The following is a 20,098-nucleotide window of genomic DNA, read 5'->3' as shown; positions in this document are numbered from 1 at the left end:
AATAGATCCTCCTGTCTCAGTTTGCAAGGAACCCTCTGCTAATCTTCTCATTTTTATATATTTATAGATGTTTTTATAATTTCACTAGTTGACTCTTGCATTGTTTTCCATTTCCTTATCAGTGTCTTGTTTATCTAATAAATTATGAAATTTCACCTCATAAATCTTTTCCTTTGATCTGTGCTAACTTTACCTTCTTTTGAAGTTAGCATATGGCTGGACTACTTTTTAGTTGGCCACAGTTTCTTTAAAGTTGTACCTTTCAATGTAGCTTTCCAGAGGTCTGCGCACCATTTGCCTTCATAGTTTGTTGTACATCGATTTAAGACCCTGATCTCAGATTGAACTAAATCACTTTTCATCCTTGTAATTATAAAAAACGTTATTGTGTAATGACCACTTTTCCTAAAAGGCTCCTTAATGACCAAGTCATCAGTTAATTCTTTCTCATTACACAGTACCAGGTCTAGAATAGTTTGTTCCATCACTAGCTCCCTTACATACAGGTCCTCCCCAGCTTGTGAATGCCTGCCTTATACACAGCTCATGCATGCGAACAAGCGTTGGTGAGGTAGGTTGGATGGTTATGCCGGTGGTCACTGGGCTGTGGGCATCTTCTGTATGCAGGAACTTGGTTCTCAGCAATATGAAAATGGTTGCGTTAAAGGCCCTGGCTTAGCTGTATGTTACTCTGTGTTTTTATTTAAATCTATGATCAGGCAGCCACATTTTCAACTTACAAGTGATTTGGGTTACGAACAATTCTCAGGAATATAATCTTGTCATAACCTGAAGAGGACCTGTACTAATCCAGAAGGCCATCTCTTTGTAATGTATGGATTTATTTCTTTTAGAGCAATGACTCCCCTTTTCTGATAACCTACCTATGCGCATTGATCTGTTGTCTACGCATGCTTGTTGGTCTGTGCTCTCTCTCTGCAACATGAATACACTAGTTAAAGCCATCTCCTGCGTGCATGCTTTTATTTTAATTGATATGTAGTTGTACAGATGCAACAAGTTGGTGATGACTACAAACCTGAAAGTCAGCGAATATCAGCAACAGCACCAACAGTTATGGGATGACAGAATTCTGAGCAAGAGACAGCGAGAACAAAAGAGTTAGGCGGTACAGAGAAGGCAGTCATGAATCCTAACAAAGGGATGTGTGAGTAACTGCATAGTACACAGTGGAAGATGCACAACTAGCAAAGTTAAAGTGAAACTAACGTGGTGATGGCCTTAGTTGGGAACATCGATGAATTTGATAGCACTAATGAGGACTGGGAATCTTATATCAAGAGGGTTGATTTGTATTGTAATGTGAACGACATGGATGAGGAGAAGAAAGTATCCACACTTTTTAGCTTAGTGGGTGCTAAAAAATACACGCCTTTATGCAACTTAATAACTCCTGAAAAGCCAGCAAGTAAGATTTTCAGCAAAATTGTTGCAAGTTTACAAAATCGCTTGAGCCCTAAACCATTGGTAGTAGCTGAAAGATTTAGATTTAACAAAAGGAACTAGTCAAAGGATGAAAGCATTATTGAATACATTGCAGAACTGTGCAAACTTTCCCAAATACTGTGACTTTACAGATGGACTCTTTGATACATTAAGGGAGAGGCTTGAATGTGGCATACATAGTCAAAGCACTCAAAAGAGGTTACTGTCTGAAGGAGACTTAACCTTAGAATGAGCATTGACCATTGCAATATCATTAAGAAACTGCAGCAAAGGACACAACAGAACTACAGGAAAGAAGATTTAACATGTGAAACTCACAAAAAAACTTTTCATTCTGTGTGTTTTTTCTCTTTGGTTGTGCTCTTTGCCTGACTTGCACACTCTCTCTATGTAACCTTGTCTGTGGCACTTTCTGCAAACTTTTTCTTTGAACCAACAGTCATTTGTATTATGTGAGATTTGCCACATCAATAACTTTTTTGGCTTTTAGTCAAAGGTGAATGGTGCAAAAAGCCGAAAATGTTATTGATGTGGCAAATCTCACCTAATGCAAATGACTGTTGGTTCAAAGAAAAAGTTTGCAGAAAGTGCCACAGACAAGGTCACATAGAGTGTGCAAGTCAGGCAAAAAGCACAACCAAAGAGAAAAAACACACAGAATGAAAAGTTTCGAACACAAAACTAAATAAATGCATAAAGTGAATAAACGTGAAACAGAATCTGACTGCACAGAGTCTGACAAAGGTGAGCTGCCATGCCTAGAATTGCATAGCATTACTGAAGCAGATCACAAAATCATGTGGATCATGATGGATGTGTCTGGTGTAAAACTGAAAATGGAGCTGGATACAGGGCCAGCTTTGTCTATAATTTCAGAGGCTGTCTACGATAGATTGTTTTCTAAGCTACCATTAGAAAGGAACTTGGTGATGGTAAAGACCTACAAGATGAAATAAGTGTCTCCCAAAGACAAACTGAAAGTGAAGGTGATGTATGGAGGCCAAACACAGCAGTTAGAGCTTTATGTATTGAAAAGTGGAGGGCCAGCACTTTTTGGACATGAATGGTTGAGAAAAATCCAACTAGGCTGGCACTCAATCAAAACACTTTATATGTCATCAATAAACAACTGCAGTCCAAACGATAGCTATAACCAGAGACTTTCACAGCTGCTTAATGCTAATGAGAGGCTGCAAGAAAGGTATTGGGAAGCTGAAAGGCATGAAGGCCAGAATTGAACTGGATGAGTCAGCAACACCAAGATTCCATAAAGTGCATCCAGTGCCTTAACACTAAAGTGGATGCTAAACTTCAGAACGTGGAGATGTCTGGAATTCCCTCCAAGGTTGAGTGGAATGACTGGGCCACACCCATTGTCCTCGTGGTCAAGAAAGGGAAGGCTAGAGCTGTTTGCATATGTGTGGATTTCAAAGTGAGCATCAACCCAGTGCTGCATACTGTGCAGTATCCCCTGCCATGAGTAGAAGACATTTTTGCATCTTTGGCAGGTGGGGAGAGGTTTCCAAAGATTGACTTGTCATAAGCCTTTCTGCAAATGGGGATTGAGGCGTCAAGCAGGAAGTTCCACACAATCAACTCTTGCAAGTGACTGTCCCAGTATAATTGTCTTATCTTTGGCATTGCATCAGCTCCAGCAATTTGGCAACGAGCAATGGATCAGGTGCTCCAGGGTATCCCAGGAACACAATGTTACTTTGATGACGTCATTGTGACTGGTAAAAATGATGAAGAGCACCTCCAGAACCTTGGTAAAATTCTTACCAGCCCGAGTGACTATGGTCAGCATGCCAAGAGAGAGAAATGTGATTTTTCAAGAATGAATTATCATATTGTGGACATGTCATTGACAAGCATAGCTTACGTAAGTCACAAGTGAAGACTGAAGCAGTGCTAAAGGCACGCAAACAGGTCATACTTGGGCCTTGTAAACTACTATCACCGGTTTTTTCCAAACATTGTTACAGTGCTGCACCCATTGAATGCACTGTTACAGACTTGAACAAAGGGGGAATGGTCAGAAAGGTGTGAAAGAGCACTCAATGAAACAAAGAAACTAATAACATCAGATGAACTGCTCACCCATTATGACCCATTCCTACCCATCAGACTGGCGTGCAATGCCATGCACCATAAAAGAAGGATCTGAATGCCAATTACATCTGCTTCACGATCACTGACGAGTGCAGAATGCAACTATGCACAGATCGACCAAGAGGCCCTTAGTCTAGTATGGGGAATAAAGAATTTCCACCACAACCTCTATGGACAAAAGTTTACACTAGTGACAGATCACCAGCCCTTTGTGTCCATTTTCAATCCCAGCGATGTGTGCTACCTGGTTGCAATTTTGGGCACATTTCCTATGAGCCCACTCTTATGACATAGTGTTCAAGGGTACCAAACAACACAGCAACACTGACAGCATGTTACATCTTCCACTATTGGCAACTGAAAGAAAAAATCCTTCATACTGTGACCCAGCAGAAATACTTCACACAGCATTGATGGACCAGTTGCCAGTAACAGATGCACACCCACAGGCACCGTTAAACCGGTGGGAGTGGCCATCTTCACCATGGCATAGAGTGCATATTGATTTCATTGGACCATTTATGGACTCAGTGTTTCTTGATTGCAGTGGATGCCCATTCAAAGTGTCTGGAGGTCACACCAATGAAGTCAACTACTGTACCTCAAGAAGGATTGTTTCTGCTCTGAAGAATAACTTCCCCAGAAATGGCTTACCTGAATAAATTGAGAGTGACAGTGGACCACAATACACATCAGGAGAATTTAGACTATTCATGAAGAAAAAAGGCATCAAACACTTCAGTCAACTCCTCACCAACCAGCAACGAATGGGTTAACTGAAAGGTTTGTCCAAACCTTCAAGAAGTCTATGAAAGCTGTGGACAAAGAGAACATTCTCTACAGCACAAATTGGACAATTTCTTTTTGTCTTTCGGAATTCTGTTCACACGATGGCAAATTAAACAGCTGCAATGCTATTCATGAGCAGGAATCTGGGATCCAACATGGACCTCCTGAAACCAGAACTATGGAGTGAAGTAGCAAGAAAATCCTAGCATGAGATTACTGAGAAGACAAAGTGGACACCCGATAGGATAGCTACAAAAATCAGAACACTGACGTACACAATGGATGTTGGAGATTATACATGCAGACATCATGTGGACCAGATACTGGATGCTCTGCCGAAGAACACACCTGACTTGACTGCATCCAACAAGACAGACACATTCCGCCACTGTACCTGCCTCTGAGTGATGATCATGTCACTACAGCAATGTGACACCTGCAGCTGGGAAAGTTGCCAAACCTGATGTCTTTCCACAGGTCCAAAGGTACTATCCTAAAAGAAACAGAGCATTACTGAAAAGACTGAATCTTTATTTTGGTGAATTTGGTTATGGACTGTTATTGTGAAAGCATGTTTATTTGAATATGGAAAAAGGGAAGTTGGATGTTTTATTACATATACAGTTTAACGTTACATTAATCTAAAGGGGGAGGAAGTGTAACGTATGGATCTTTTGGAGCAATGGCTCCCCTTAGCACTACTCATGGACTGATAACTTATGTGCATTGATCTATTGCCTATGTATGCACATTGATCAGTGCTTTTTCTCTTTTTCTCTCTCTGCAATGTGAAAACACCAGTTAAAGCCATCTCCCACATGTGTACTTTTATTTTAATAGATATGCAGTTGGACAGAAACAGCAGACTTCATCAATTCCTTCTTCACACAGTTACTGCTAATTTGATTTGTCTGGTCTAAATATGGTTTAAAGTCCCCCTTAATTAATGTATCATGTGCTTCCAGTTTACTGATTTTTGCAATGCTCCTTATTCCCATTTCTGTTTCTTAACTCCATCCATATCGAATCTTATAGATTAATTATCTAGGATATACACCCAGTGGCCACTTTATTAGGTACACCTGTTCACTTGCTCATTAATGCAAATATCTAGTCAGTCAGTCATCAAGCGTACAGACATGGCCAAGGGGTTCAGTTATTGTTCAGCCCAAACATCGGAATAGGGAGGAAATGTGATGTAAGTGACTTTGATTCTCGAATGATTGTTGGTGCCAGACGGGATGGTTTGAGTATTCCAGGAACTGCTGATCTCCTAGGATATTCATGCACAGCAGTCTCTGGAGTTTACAGAGAATGGAGCAAAAACAGAAACTATCCAGTGAGCGGCGATTTTGTGGGTGAAAGTGCCTTCTAATGAGAGAGGTCAGAGGAGAATGGCCAGACTGGTTCAAGCTGACAGGAAGTTGACAGTAACTCAAATAACCTCGTGTTAGAACAGTAGTATGCAGAAAAGCACCTCTGAATGTACAACAGGTCAAACCACTTCCACAGCAGAAGACCACAAACACACACTCAGTGGCCACTTTTCATGAGGTACAGGAGATACCGCATAGAGTGGCCACTGTGTGTATCATTCCCATACATGGTCACTTTGTAACCATATCTTTATAACGGCCATTAGATTGTAGCTGTTTATTTCTATTTGTACTGTTAATTCAATTATGATTTTATGAACATTATGTGCCTTTAGCAACACACAAGAATCTGCAGATGCTGGAAAGCCAGAGCAACACACATAAAATACTGGAGCAATTCGGCAAGTCAGACACCATCTATGGAAATGAATGAACAGTCAATGTTTTGGACTGCGATCCTTCATCAGGACTGGAAAGGAAGGGGGAAGAAGCCAGAATCTTTGACTGTTTATTCATTTCCATATATGCTGCCTGACATGTTGACTTCTTGATGTTATATGTGATGTGCCTTCAGTTTTGTTATTCTCATTTTCCCTGTCCTCAATCTAAATCGAAGTATACTCTTAAGTTTGCATCGACAGTTCCTTCCTAGCAACCTCTAGTTAATACACAGAGCAGGGGTTCCCAACCTTTTTTATGCCATAACCTCTATCATTAACCTAGAGGCCCGTGGGCCCCAGGTTGGGAACCCCTTATATTGGGAGGAGAAGATGGCAGTGCGACGCAGCACACGCGGCCTCTCCGGTGAATGATATCTGTAATCCGTCAAGTAGGGGACCGTGCACAATTCCGATTTGATGGAGACAGACGTGAAAGTACGGAGGAACATCTGGTGAAATTTCCGAAATGCCTGCTTCACCGCTGCTGCTACTGTGTGGTAACTGGAATCTCCGGAGCAGAAGGCCCCAAATCCTCGGCTTTGCTTGTTTCAGCAGCCGGGGCTAGGTCGAAGGCGCTAGGCAGAGGATGGTGCTCGGGAGGCTGTAACGGAGGGGCTGGTCGGAGGCTGGAAGTTTTCGGATGGACGGACTTGGTGTCGGCTGTGGTCAGCTGCTTCCAGGGCATCGGCAGTTGTCGGTGCCTGGAGGTTTATGGCAGGGAGTTTCTCCCTTTCGCCGCCTGCTGTCAAGGACTATCGGGAGTTGATTGGGACTTTGAGACTTTTTTTTTACCATGCCCATGGTCTGTTCTTTATTAATTTATGGTATTGTTTTGCACTGCTGTAACTATATGTTATAATTATGTGGTTCTGTCAGTGTTAGTCTTTGGTTTGTCCTGTTTTATGTGATATCGCTCTGGAGGAACATTGTATCATTTCTTAATGCATGAATGCATTTCTAAATGACAATAAAAGAGGACTGAGTGTTCTCATAATCTAATCTATAGAACAACACACACAAAATGCTGGATGAACAGCAGTTCAGGCAGCATCTGTGAAAAGAATAAACAGACAATGATTTGGCTGAAATGCTGACTGTTTTTTGTGTGTTTCGCTCTGTGTTGCTAGCATCTGCAGGATGTCTTGTGTTTATCTCCAATAAACATATTTCCAGTTTTTGTACCCGTAGCATATGGAATTTGTACACAATGATTGATGAATATCTGTTAGGTCCGGTGACTAGTTAACTCTTTCTGAATTTGAAGCATGTGGGGTCTGCAAAGGAATGTCTGTTAATGGTTTGATTGCTGGATTTGTTTGGATTTCAGGCTTATCAATTGTATGTGATCTTTAACGTACTGTGTAAATCCAAGGAATGTTGTGTGTTGCAGACATTGTGAGATTAAGGAATGAAATTACAATGAGTAGCCATTAAAATGTCAACAACGCAAACAACAGGAATTCTGCAGATGCTGGAAATTCAAGCAACACACATCAAAGTTGCTGGTGAACGCAGCAGGCCAGGCAGCATCTCTAGGAAGAGGTACAGTCGACGTTTCAGGCCGAGACCCTAGTCCTGATGAAGGGTCTCAGCCTGAAACGTCGACTGTACCTCTTCCTAGAGATGCTGCCTGGCCTGCTGCGTTCACCAGCAACTTCGATGTGTGTTGTTTATTAAAATGTCAAATTGATTTATGAGACTGTGTTAATGGGCTAGAACAAAGGATTTGACTGTCTCTTGATGACTCTGTGCTTGTGAAACTTGTATAAATGCAATGACCTTCCCAGGCTTCATTGAAATTTCACCCAGACTGGGATTGTGATTGGTGCTGGGCCCAAGGGGTGGTTTCATGTGTCAGAATCAGAGTTCCCCTTACAGCAACAACCAAGTGGTGGCTGTGAATCGTAAGCCCAGAAATCTGTGTGACTTGCTATATGTGGTTTATTTGTGCTTTCTATTTTATGATAATACACTTTGTTGTATTTGTACACTTACTACCACATCTCCTGGACACTCGAATAATTGGGTCTGATAACCCAGGCAGTTACACTATCCGGAGTTATAAGTTATCCTTTTAAATGTTTAAATTTCCCTTCACTGAAACCCGTGTTTCCCTTACTGAGCTTAAATCTGTATCCTTAGACTGAGTAAACATAGAACTTTTTTAAAGGACATTTTTTATTGTTATAACAATGCAGTAATTTTTATGATAACAATGACAGCTTCCTAAATTTCAAAATTGATTAAAATTAAGTGTCCAGCTCCTATTGTGCGATTACAACATACACCTCTGCAAGACTAATCTGGGTCTTTGTACTGCTGTTCCAAAAATTATCCCTATGTCCTTAATTGACAATGTTTTAAATGCTTGCACCACAGCAGCAGAGAATCTCTGCTTTGTGTACCTCTTTTTAACACATCCAGGCTATAAGACTGGTTTGTACATATAAAATTGAAGCAGTTGAAAATAAATCTGAAATCATTAAATTATAAGAAAGCACAGGTTGTGGCACAGCCTAATTCAGTTCTAACATTTAATTTTTTGCTTGCTGCAAGACACAGTATTAATCTTGGAATCTATCTCAGAATAATACCTTGTATCAGCTTCAGGTTCTTTGGGACACTTATTGTTTGCAAGTTCTAATGTGCTCAGGATTGATGTGATGTTATTATAGAGGAGACCATTAGGGATCTGTGAAGTTCTCTGGTCATGATAAGGACTGTGTAGCCACCTGCTTAAGGATAAATATCTATTAAAACACCATCTTGTGAAGGGCATTACTTTTAAATTGGGAATTTCCTTTCAATGAGTGTTACACTGTAAGGTTTGGGTCTGGCTAGTCACATCAGTTTGGTGTCACCAAATGCTACGGAGTGTAGAACAAGCTTTCTTCCGGAGAGAACTGAGCATTCAGTAGATTTTATTTTTTCTCATGGCTGCATATTGTTTAAAGCCAGCTAAAATAAAATCACATGCACCTGTGTTTTGGTTTAGATTCATTAAAATTTAGAAATAAAGACAATTGCAATTTGTCTCCAACTAGGGGAAAGTGTGGCCTAATGTGATTTATCATAATTAACACTAATATGATTTATTCCCACAGATTTCAAGTGCAAGTGGTTTTGTATGTTCTATTCAAATAACAGTGAAGGGAAGCACACAAATACGTGTTTAAACAAACATTGGTATGTCTAAAGGTACTGAATGCTCAGCAGGTAAGGGAGCAACTATGGAGAGAAAAGGGCCTTGCAACTCTTTGAAGAGACAAGTTAATTTGGAGCAAGTGACAGGCAAAACAATGTTTCTTTCACATGCTCACCACAAGGGTAAATATGTCGTGTGCAGTTATTAATGTGAACGTTCCTTTTTTTATGCACCCCCTCATTGCAAAGCTTAAGGGTTTGAGTCTGGTTTGTGGCTCATCAGTCGCTGGGGAGAAAGAATCACAGAATGGTTACAGCATGGAAGGAGACTATTTGACCAACTAAATTAGTGCAGTTTTATGTAAGGATAATCTAGATAATCGTATTCCCCAGAGACTGTACAAATTCTTTTCTTTTGGAAATGCATTCCTTTTCAGGGTTACATTTGAATCCCTGTAACATTTTTCATTCTCATTTATGATTATTTCAAAGTTCAAAGCAAATTTATTATCGAAGTGTATACACCACATACAACCTTGAAGTTCATTTCCTTGCAGGCACTCACATGAAAATGAAGCAATACAAGGGAATCCATAAAAAGCCATAGGTAACAAAGACGGCTAACATCCGATGTATAAAAGAATCAGAATCAGATTTATTATCGCTGGCATGTGACGTGAAATTTGTTAACTTAGCAGTAACAGTTCAATGCAATACATAATATAGAAGAAAAAATATAATAATAATAACAAAAATAATTAAATCAATTACAGTATACATATATTGAATAAATTTTTAAAAAGTGCAAAAAACAGAAATACTGTATATTTAAAAAAAAGTGAGGTAATATCCAAGTGTTCAATGTCTGATTAGGAATCCGATGGTAGAGGGGAAGAAGCTGTTCCTGAATCGCTGAGTGTGTGCCTTCAGTCTTCTGTATCTCCTACCTGATGGTAACAGTGAGAAAAGTGCATGCCCTGGGTGCTGGAGGTCCTTAATAATGGACACTGCCTTTCTGAGGCACTGCTCCCTAAAGATGTCCTGAGTACTTTGTAGGCTAGTACCCAAAATGGAGCTGACTAGATTTCCAACCGTTTTCAGTTTCTTTCGGTCCTGTGCAGTAGACACCCCCCCCCCGCCCCATACCAGACAGTAATGCAGCCTGTCACAATGCTCTCCACTGTACATCTGTAGAAGTTTTTGAGTGTACTTGTTGACATGCCAAATCTCTTCAAACTCCTAATGGAGTATAGCTGCTGTCCTGCCTTCTTTATAACTGCATTGATATGTTGGGACCAGGTTAGGTCCTCAGAGATCTTGACACCCAGGAACTTGAAACTGCTCACTCTCTCTACGTCACAGTCACGGCCATCCCTCCCATTTATTCCTCATGTTCTCCTAATTTCCTTTTTCCATGTTTTTCCTGCTCCCCTGTCTGTCTCACTCTCTGCTGGTTTGTGTGTGTGTGTGTGTGTGTGCGCGGTGGGCGCGGCGTTCCTTTTGTTCTCCCGGACTTCCTGATTGCGGTGCACCTGAATCTCATCTAACCCGCAGCATAAATACCCCAGCTTTCCATCCACTTATCGCCAGATCGTTGCTTCAGCCAGTGTAGCAGTTCACGTTCTAGGCCGCTTAGAATTGCGTATTCTAAGTTTTGTTTCCAAGCTGTTGTTTGCCTGTGTTAACTTTGTCTCTCCGAGCTAACAGGAGCATTGCATGCCACCTGCCTTCCCGTTCATCCTCCTGCCTGCCGTTCTCCTCCAGCCACGCTCACACCCTCATCTGCATCCCTGCTCTGCCTCGTCCCGCCGCCCGCCTACGCTCTCCATTGGCTCAGTGGTTAAATGCCGTGCTCTCACCGCAGTGACCTGGGTTTGACCCCTGGTCAAGCCTCACTCTCTCTCCTCTGCTTTCCTCGGCCTAATAAACACTCTTCAGATTACGCTGCCTCCGTGTCAGTGTCCTGCGTTTGGGTTCACCGGTTCACCAGTTCATCGCAACACGCCACTTCTGATCCTTCTATGAGGATTGGTATTGTTCCTTCGTCTTACCCTTTCTGAAGTCCACAATCAGCAGAGAGAGGACAAATCATGCAAATAATTAGAAAAGTAAATTAATAAAGCAAATAATGACAACTGTAAATAAATAATTCTAAGAACACGTGCTGCAGAGACCCTGAAAGTGTCGTAGAATCAGTTCAGAGTTAAGGTGAGTGAAACTATCTCTGCCAGTTTCCTTCCTTGTATGTCCTCTTGTTTATGTCTCTACTATGGGAACAGATCGTCTTTGTTCACTGATGCTTTCTGATTTTAAATCCTTTGTCAGAACCTCTCACAGCCACCTCTATTCCAAGGAGACCAACCCCAGCTACTCTAGTTTATCTATATATTTAAAACCCCTCATTCTGGAATAAATTTTAGTAATTTCCTTATGCACCCTTTCAAAGACTTCATATTTGCCTTGAACTATTTGCTATCAAAGCAGTTATTATTAAGGTTCATTTTGACCTCCTGTTCTTGTTCTGTGTGCCTGTTTATCTTGGGCTCAGTATGCTGAAGACTTTATAACCACTTTCTCAACCTGCCTTGCCAGTTTTAACAAATTATGCACTTTCACTTCCAGATCTCTCTGTTCCTGTAATCCTTTTAGATCTCTGTCCTCTAGTTTATGCTGCCTCTTCACATTCTTCCCACCAAAATATAACACTTCAAGTTTCTCATCACTACATTTCATCTGCCATCTATCAGCTCTTTCCACAGGCTTCTCCTTTGAACTCATTACCAGCCACTTCACACGTCATTTAGTTTCCAGGTTCTGTGTCATCTGCAAATTTGGAAGCAACACATTGTACAACTAAATATCATCAATTCATATTAAGAATGTCAGTGGTCCTATTCCCAGTCTTTGGGGAACTCCATTGAACATTTCCCTCGGATCTGAAAAGCAACTTCAATATGCAAGATTCAAGTTTGTTTAATGTCATTTCCTGTACTCAAGTGTAAGGAGAATGAAATAATTGTTACTCCAGATCTGATGAAAAAACAAAAAATACACAAAAGATATAGAGCACAATAATAATAAAAACACACAAAATGAAAATAAATACATAAGTTAACTATCGATTGATTATATGTCCATGAAGTTATGCTGGACTGTACATAAGGTGACTAATGGGAAATAATAAAGTTGTGGTCTGGTGGGTGGAGGTGTTGATCAGCTGTACTCATTGGGGAAAGTAACTGTTTTTGAGTCTGGTAGTGCTGGCAAGGTGCTACATGTGCCTTCGCCCTGATGGATGTGTGGGATCCTTCATGATGTTACTGGCCCTTTTCCAGCACATTTCTGTAAATACACTATGTCCTTGAAGGCAGGTAGGCTGGTGCAGTGATGCATTCACTAGTACAGTACTTTCTATTTCCAGTTGTGTTACTCAGTCAATTTGTTATCTATGCTGCTACAGCTGTTCTATTTCATAGCTTTGAATCTTGATGACAAGCCAATTACATGGTGCCTTATTAAAAGCCTTAATATACCACATTTACTAAATTTCCCTTTTCAACTCTCTGTTTCTTCATTAAAAACTATTAAGTTAATTAACACAATTTTAATAAATCCATACTTTCTCTAGTTGATGCACATTTGTTCAAGGTCTGCAAATTCTGTTCCTGATTATTGTTTCCAAAACTTTTCTCACCCCTAAGGATGAACTGTCTGGTCTAACACACAGAAAATGCTGGAGGAACTCAGCAGGTCAGGCTGCATCTATGAAAAGGAATAATGAGTTTACAATTCAGATCAGGACTGGAAAGGAAGAAGACAGAATAAGAAGGTGTTGGGAGTGTGGTGTTGAAGGAAGGAGTACAAGTTTTGGAACAAGAGTGCAGCATTTGCAATTTTTAAGTCTTCGGGCACTACTCTTGAAAATACCATTTATAGCCAGGGTCTCTGCAACATTCTCCCTTCTGCAGCAATTTTATCTGGAGCAGGCTCTTCTTTATTCAATGGTAGGCTGTGAGTCAGGTTTTTGATCTGATTGGGAGAAGTGTGGGATCCATGACTATGATGCTGGGTTGGGGAGGGTGTGGTTTGTGTAGAGTCACTGTAACTGGTATGTATGTAGCTTGGAATGCTCCACCTAAAGCACAGTCCAATTTCCTTGGCCTAAGACCTCCTTGGGCAGGTGACCTTTAAGTTGTACTGAACAGTCCATGCGTCTTGTTCCACGTGAGTGCCCTACACTGTTCATAAGGGAACGGCACATGGCTGGTGTCTGGATATGTTACTTGCTTCTAAACACCATTGCAAAGGTTCACCTGACAAATGTACAGAGGATTAAGGAAGACTTTGCAAGCCATGCACAAGTTGTCTTTAGCAAAGTTTTTTTGTGGGTATTTTATAATGGTACAAGTTTGTCTAATAGAGTTCTTCTAGTCCTAGCAAAATTTATGGTTTGGGATGACTGTACATCACACTGAGAGAAATTTAAAGATTTTACAGGATTTTTATGTTCATATGGAGGCAAATATAGTGGAGAAGAATGAATGGGAAGCCGTTGAGAATGATGGATTAGCAGGGTTAGCAGTTCACCTTGAGGGAACAAGTAGAAAATCAAGGGATGTAACAAGGAATGATCATGGCAAAATTCTGTAAAACCAACACACAGATGCAGCAAACAGATATCTGTGCAAACAGGACGTTTTATTTCCAGAGGATTTGAGTACAAGAGCAAAATTTTCTTGCTGCAATTATATAAAACCTTAGATGACGCATGGGAGTGTTACATGCAATTTTGGTTTCCATACTTAAACGCTTTCTGTATGAGGAGTGTAACAAGGGTTCTCCAGATTGGTACCTAGAGTGCAGGGAAGAGATTGAATTGGCTCAGTCTTAGCTCTAACTCTATCTCTCAGGAATTTCAAAGAATGAGAAGTGAAATAATTCCTCGACATACTTGACAGGATTAGTATTGGGAAGATGCTTCCTTTGGTTGAAGACTTGGGATTTCCTTGTCAAAATACATGGCGTTCATTTAGCCCTGAAAGGCCAGTGATATTTATTTATTTGGGTGGTGAATCTTTAGAATACTCTGTTTCTGAGGGATATGAAAACCCAGTCAGTAATTGTATTTAAAATTATGAGGGATAGGTCTCTGAATATTAAAGGAATCAAAAGATGTTGTGAAATGGAAAGAAAATGGCTTTTGAGCACGAGACCAGCCTTGATCTTGTTGAATAGCCAAGCAGGCTCAAGGGACGGTATTGTCTACTCTTGCTACTGATGTACTACTGTTACCAAAATCAGTGGTCTGGCATAATTGTCTGAAACTTTCTGAAGTGCAAGTTTTGTCCGGAAGGATTTAAACTGCCTAAGTCGGGATTGAGATGCAACAGAACAATATAACTTGAATTCTATGTTAGAAAGGGGAGTGAGATGGAAAATTAAAGTGATAAGGAAATTAGAATCCAAGAAACCTGCTTGCAAGTTCAATTGGGACATTCTTTAGCAAAGCCAACCAACCTGTGTTTGATTTCCACTTTGTTAAGGATTCATCATAAAGAGTGGACATCAAAATACAATGGATTCTGGTTCATTGGGCTTTCGGTTTATCAGAATAGCCGCTTGTTTGGGACAACTCTTAAAGACAAAAACTAATCGAGAAGATAGCCATAATTCCCTTTGTTTATTTGGGGCACAATGCTGCCTAATTGGAACAGGAGACAGTTGCTGAACAGATTCTAACTAGCATCAGTCGCGTGTACTTGTGTGGCTGTTAGATGCTACTCTGTGCTTAGAGTGAACAGTTTTTAAATAGCATCAGTTGTGTGTATTGGAGGTCAAAAAGCAGTAATCATTTTCACTGATAGTTGGTGAAAATTAAGCAGTAAGACAATTAAGAACTGTTTTGCTCACTGCAGTTTCAAGCATTGAGGCTTGGAGATGCCAGACACTACTGTGAGTGAAATCGAAATTACTTCATGACTTCACCAAGTTGGGAATTACAAAGACTTTGAAAGTATTGGCAATCATCTTGAATGTTACAATGAAAATGAAGATTTGGAGGATGCTAAAGCATTGCCTGACGGCAGTCCATTACCTGCATTAGGTGTCTGCCCTGATTTTGTTCATTTACAATCAACCAAAACAACATGGTCGCGCATATTGCAATGATAACTATTAGGAACTAATACACAGTTTTATAGTGCTGTAGTAGTGTTGGTAATATCCTGATTTGTTCTCTATTTCATTTTAATACATAATTTGTTACTCAGTTAAACAGTAGTTTGTCTTTTTAAAATATTTTTAATTATTTCTATGAAACGTTGGCTACTTGGGGCAGCCACTTAATTGGGCCAAAATCTTCTAGTCTTGATGTGTCTCAATTAACCAGATCCCACTGAATATTAAATGGAAAGAATATAAAGAAAAGGCAGTTTCACCTTGATTGCGTATTTGGGGCTTAGATGGTTGAAAAGGAGAAGGATGACTGCAATTAATTTACCATGCTTCAGAGTTAAATAGGTCGTCACACCATGTTATGGTCAATGGGTTTGTTCTGTACAGATGGAGTGCCAGTTCTTCATCCATTTTTAATACTTTTTGCTCAGCTTGGGACCTATTGGATTGAATCCACTCATGAAAATGCATTAGCAAAGATGACTGAAAAGTTTGTCATTGCAGCTTCCCCTCGCTCAAAATTGCTCCATTTTTCCGGGACATTGATTCCCATTTCCTCCCTTTCCCTTTCATTCCACAGAGTTTGCAAACATCCACCAGCAGGAGCTGATTGCACATGTGAGCTGCTGCCCAGAAGCTGAGCTTAATGGAACATATTAAGTTTGGACAGGTGCAAGTTGTGTATCCTGCTGTTTCCATCACATATGTGCCCAGTGTGGAAATTGCACACCTTGTGGCCGAAAACCTGTGAGCTGCAGTTATTCTGGATGATGACTGCACAATCATGGTATATAATTAATTCTTGCTCTCTTCAGTATCTAGTGAACATGTAACCAGGTGTATTTCTGTCTCTTATTTTGAAATTTGGAAGAGTACAATTTCACTATATGTTATACTCAATCAGAAGTTAATCCATCCAAAGCTGGCTTTTTATCATTAATTTCTCTTTTGCTATGTGACTCAACTTCTTGTTTTGCTTGAACACAAATTATATCCATGACCCAATACCCGAAGGTATTCTTTTTGGAGAAAATAAAACTAAAACATGCTTTTCAATTTGTTAGCCTTTGGCTTCACAGTTAGATTATGGATTCTATCTAGCTGGCTGTTTTACTTATTCCAAGTGAAAATTGTTTAAGAAGCTGTTAAGATAGTGTTACTCTGCATAAGAGTGACCCTTTTACTTTGAAGTTTGAAAGCTCCCTTAGACGTGATCTTGGAGGAATGCCAAGTAGCTATTGTTGTTTTTATTCAAGAAGGGGATATAGCATAATTCTGGAATCTATGGACCAGTGAGTTTCATGTCAGTGGTAGAGAAGTTATTGGAGGTTATTCATAAGGATAAGAACTTCGAGCATTTGGAAAACCATGGCCTCTTTAGTGACAGTCAGTATGGTTTAGTGCAGGGCAAATCATGTTTTACTGACTTTATCAAGTTTTTGACGAGATTATGAAGGTGACCGATGAAGGTAGAGCTGTAGATATTGTCTACGTCAAAGTTCCAAGTAAATTTATTATCAAAGTACATATATGTTACCACTTACAACCCTGAGATTCATTTTCTTGCGGGCATTCATAGTAAATACAAAGCAACACAATAGAATCAATGAAAAACCACACACAAACAACCAATATGCAAAAGACAACAAACTGTACAGATACAAAAAAAGTAATAATAATAAATAAATAAGCAATGACTACTGACAACATGAGATGAAGCGCCCATGAAAATAAGTCCTTAGTTTGTGGGAACTGTTCAGTGTTGAGGTGAGTGATGTTATCCCTTCTTATCAACTTATCCCTGGTAGTTGAGAGGAAATAGTTGTTCCTGACCTAGTGGTGTGGGTCCTGAGGCTCTCGTACCTCATTACTGATGTCAGCAGTGAAAGGACAGAATGGCTTGAATGGTGGGGGTCCTTGATGATGGATGCTGTTTTCCAGCAACAGCACTCCATATTGATGTGCTCAATGGTGGGGAGGGCTTTACCCATGATGTACTGGGCTGCATCCACTACTGTTTGTAGTCTTTTCCATTCAAGGGCATTGGTGTTTTCATACCTGACTGTGATGCAACCAGTCAGTATACTTCCCACCGCACATCTATAGAAGTTTATCAAAGCTTTAGATGACATTCTGAGCTACTATGTTCTTCTTGGCACCAGTATAACTGAAGCTTGCTTGAAGCGGGTGGGTGCCTCAGACTGCTGAAGTGAGAATTAAAGATATTAGTGAACATTTCAGCCAGTTGATCTGCACAGGTCTTCAGTACTTGGCCAGGTTCCCTGTTTGGGTCAGATGCTTTCACTGGGTTCATCCTCTTGAAGGATGCTCTCACATTGGACTGAGACACTAAAATCACAGGGTCAATGGGGGCTGTGAGATTCGTGAAGTTGCCTCCATGTTTTGTTGGTCACAGATTTGTACAGGAAGCATTGAGCATATCTGGGAGTGAAACCTTCTTCTCACATGTTGCTTGGTTTCACTTTGTAGGAGGTGATAGAATTCCAGCTCTGCCACAGCTGTTGAGTATCCTTCTGTGATTCCAGTTTAGTCCGGAGTTGCCACCTCACATATGTGATGGCTTTCTGGAAGTCATACCTTACTTGGTTGTCAGACCTGACCACCACTGATCTGGCCTGCAGCAGATTGCGGATCTCTTGGTTCATCCAAGGCTTCTGGTTGGGGAAGATATTAAATGACTTTTTGGAGACTCACTTGCCCACGTCTGACTTTATAAAGTCTATGACAAATGTGATGTATTCATTCAGATTCTCTAATGAGTCCTTGAACATGACCAAGCCCTCTGATTCAAAGCAGTCCCAGAGCCAATCCTCGGCACCCCGTGACCACCTCCTCATTGCCTTTACTTCAGGAGCCTTGCCGATAGGAGAAACATAGCCAAATGATCAGATTTCCTGAGATGCCGTCTTGGGATGGAATGGTAGGCATTCCCTATGGTAATATGGCGGAGGTCGAGTGTGTTGGGACCCTGGTGCTGTAGATGACATATTGATGATGATCAGCAGAGGTTTCTTTCAGCAAGCTCAATTGAATTCCCTGGCAATGATTTGAAAGGTGTCAGGGTAGTCTGTTTCTTGTTTGCTAATTGCAGCACTCAATACATCGTCCTCTGGCAGGATGTCAACTGCGATCAGGGTCACAGAGGGGAACTGTCCTCCGTGGAGCGTTCAGCACTTAAACATGGGATGTTCCAGCTGGGAGAGCGAGTGTGCGACAAGTTTTCTATGTCCTAGCGCCATGAAGAGTTTATCAATAACCAGAGACCCCCACCTTTTGCCATCTTTGAGATTTTAGTAAGGTGTTTGACAATGTCTCTCATGAGGCGCATCCAGAAGAATAAGATGCATAGGATCCACAGTGAATAATACAGTATATAAAATTAAATATACATAAAATATAAATGAGCTGGTTGAAAATGCAGGTCTGCAGATGATATGAAAGCGGGTGGTGTTGTGGATAGTGTAGAAGATTGCCAATGAATACAGCAGGATGTAGATCAGTTGTAGGTATGGGTGGAGAAAGGGTAGAACTAGCCATATATAAAGTGTTGCACCTTGGGAAATCAAATATAAAGAGACAATACTCTGCTAATGACAAGACCATTAACAGTGTTGATGCACAGAGGGATCTGAGGGTTGAAGTCCTTAGCTCCCTAAATGTGGCTACATAAGTTGATAAAGGAAGTATATACGAGAAAATCTGCAGATGCTGGAAATTCAAGCAACACACACAAAATGCTGGTGGAACGCAGCAGGCCAGGCAGCATCTATAGGAAGAAGTACAGTCAACGTTTCGGGCCGAGACCCTTCATCAGGACTAACTGAAAGAAAAGATAGTAAGAAATTTGAAAGTGGGACAGGGAGGGGGAGATCCGAAATGATAGGAGAAGACAGGAGGGGGAGGGAAGAAGCTAAGAACTGGAAAGTCGATTGGCAAAAGGGATACAGAGATGGAGAAGGGAGAAGATCATAAGACAGGAGGCCTGGGTAGACTTTTTTGCCTTTATGGGTTGAGGGACTGAGTTCAAGAGCCTGGAAGCTATGTCGCAGATTTATAAAGCTTTATTTAGACAGTTTATGAAGTACTGCATTCATTTCTGGTTGCCCCATGTCAAGGCTTTGGAGAGGGTGCAGTAGAAGTTTACTCTCTGGGTTACAGGACTTGGTGTAGGGAGAGGTTGGATAAACTTCAGTTGTTTTCCCGATGGTAGCAAAGGCTGAGGGGAGATCTGATAGAGGTTTATAAGATTATGAGTAAGTAAGTAAGTAAGTCGCTTTTATTGTTATTTCAACTGTAACTGCTGGTACAGTACACAGTAAAAATGAAACACGTTCCTCCAGGACCATGGTGCTACCTGAAACAACACAAACTACACTAGACTACTGGAAACAACACAAAACTACACTAGAATTCAGGCCTACACAAGGCTACATAAAGAGCACAAAACAGTGCAAGACAGTACAATAATTAATAAACAAGACAATAGGCACAGTAAAGGACAAATTACAATATAACAATAAATAATGTAGGTGTAAATGTAAACAATGTAAACAATGTTTTAACAGGAATTGAGAA

At 40.6% G+C, this 20,098-nt stretch overlaps 1 protein-coding gene across 6 annotated transcripts in view; it reads left to right on the top strand.

Moving 5' to 3' along the window:
• Window positions 1-20,098, top strand: part of LOC134351680 (metabotropic glutamate receptor 8-like) — a 440,260-nt gene that overhangs the window by 246,383 nt on the left and 173,779 nt on the right. The gene's annotated exons all lie outside the window — the stretch shown is intronic.

The sequence above is a fragment of the Mobula hypostoma genome, chromosome 9, assembly GCF_963921235.1.
Source record: "Mobula hypostoma chromosome 9, sMobHyp1.1, whole genome shotgun sequence".
Taxonomy (NCBI): Eukaryota; Metazoa; Chordata; class Chondrichthyes; order Myliobatiformes; family Myliobatidae; genus Mobula; species Mobula hypostoma.
The sequence above is the reverse complement of the archived record's forward strand: the minus strand, read 5'-3'. Positions and strand labels throughout refer to the sequence as shown.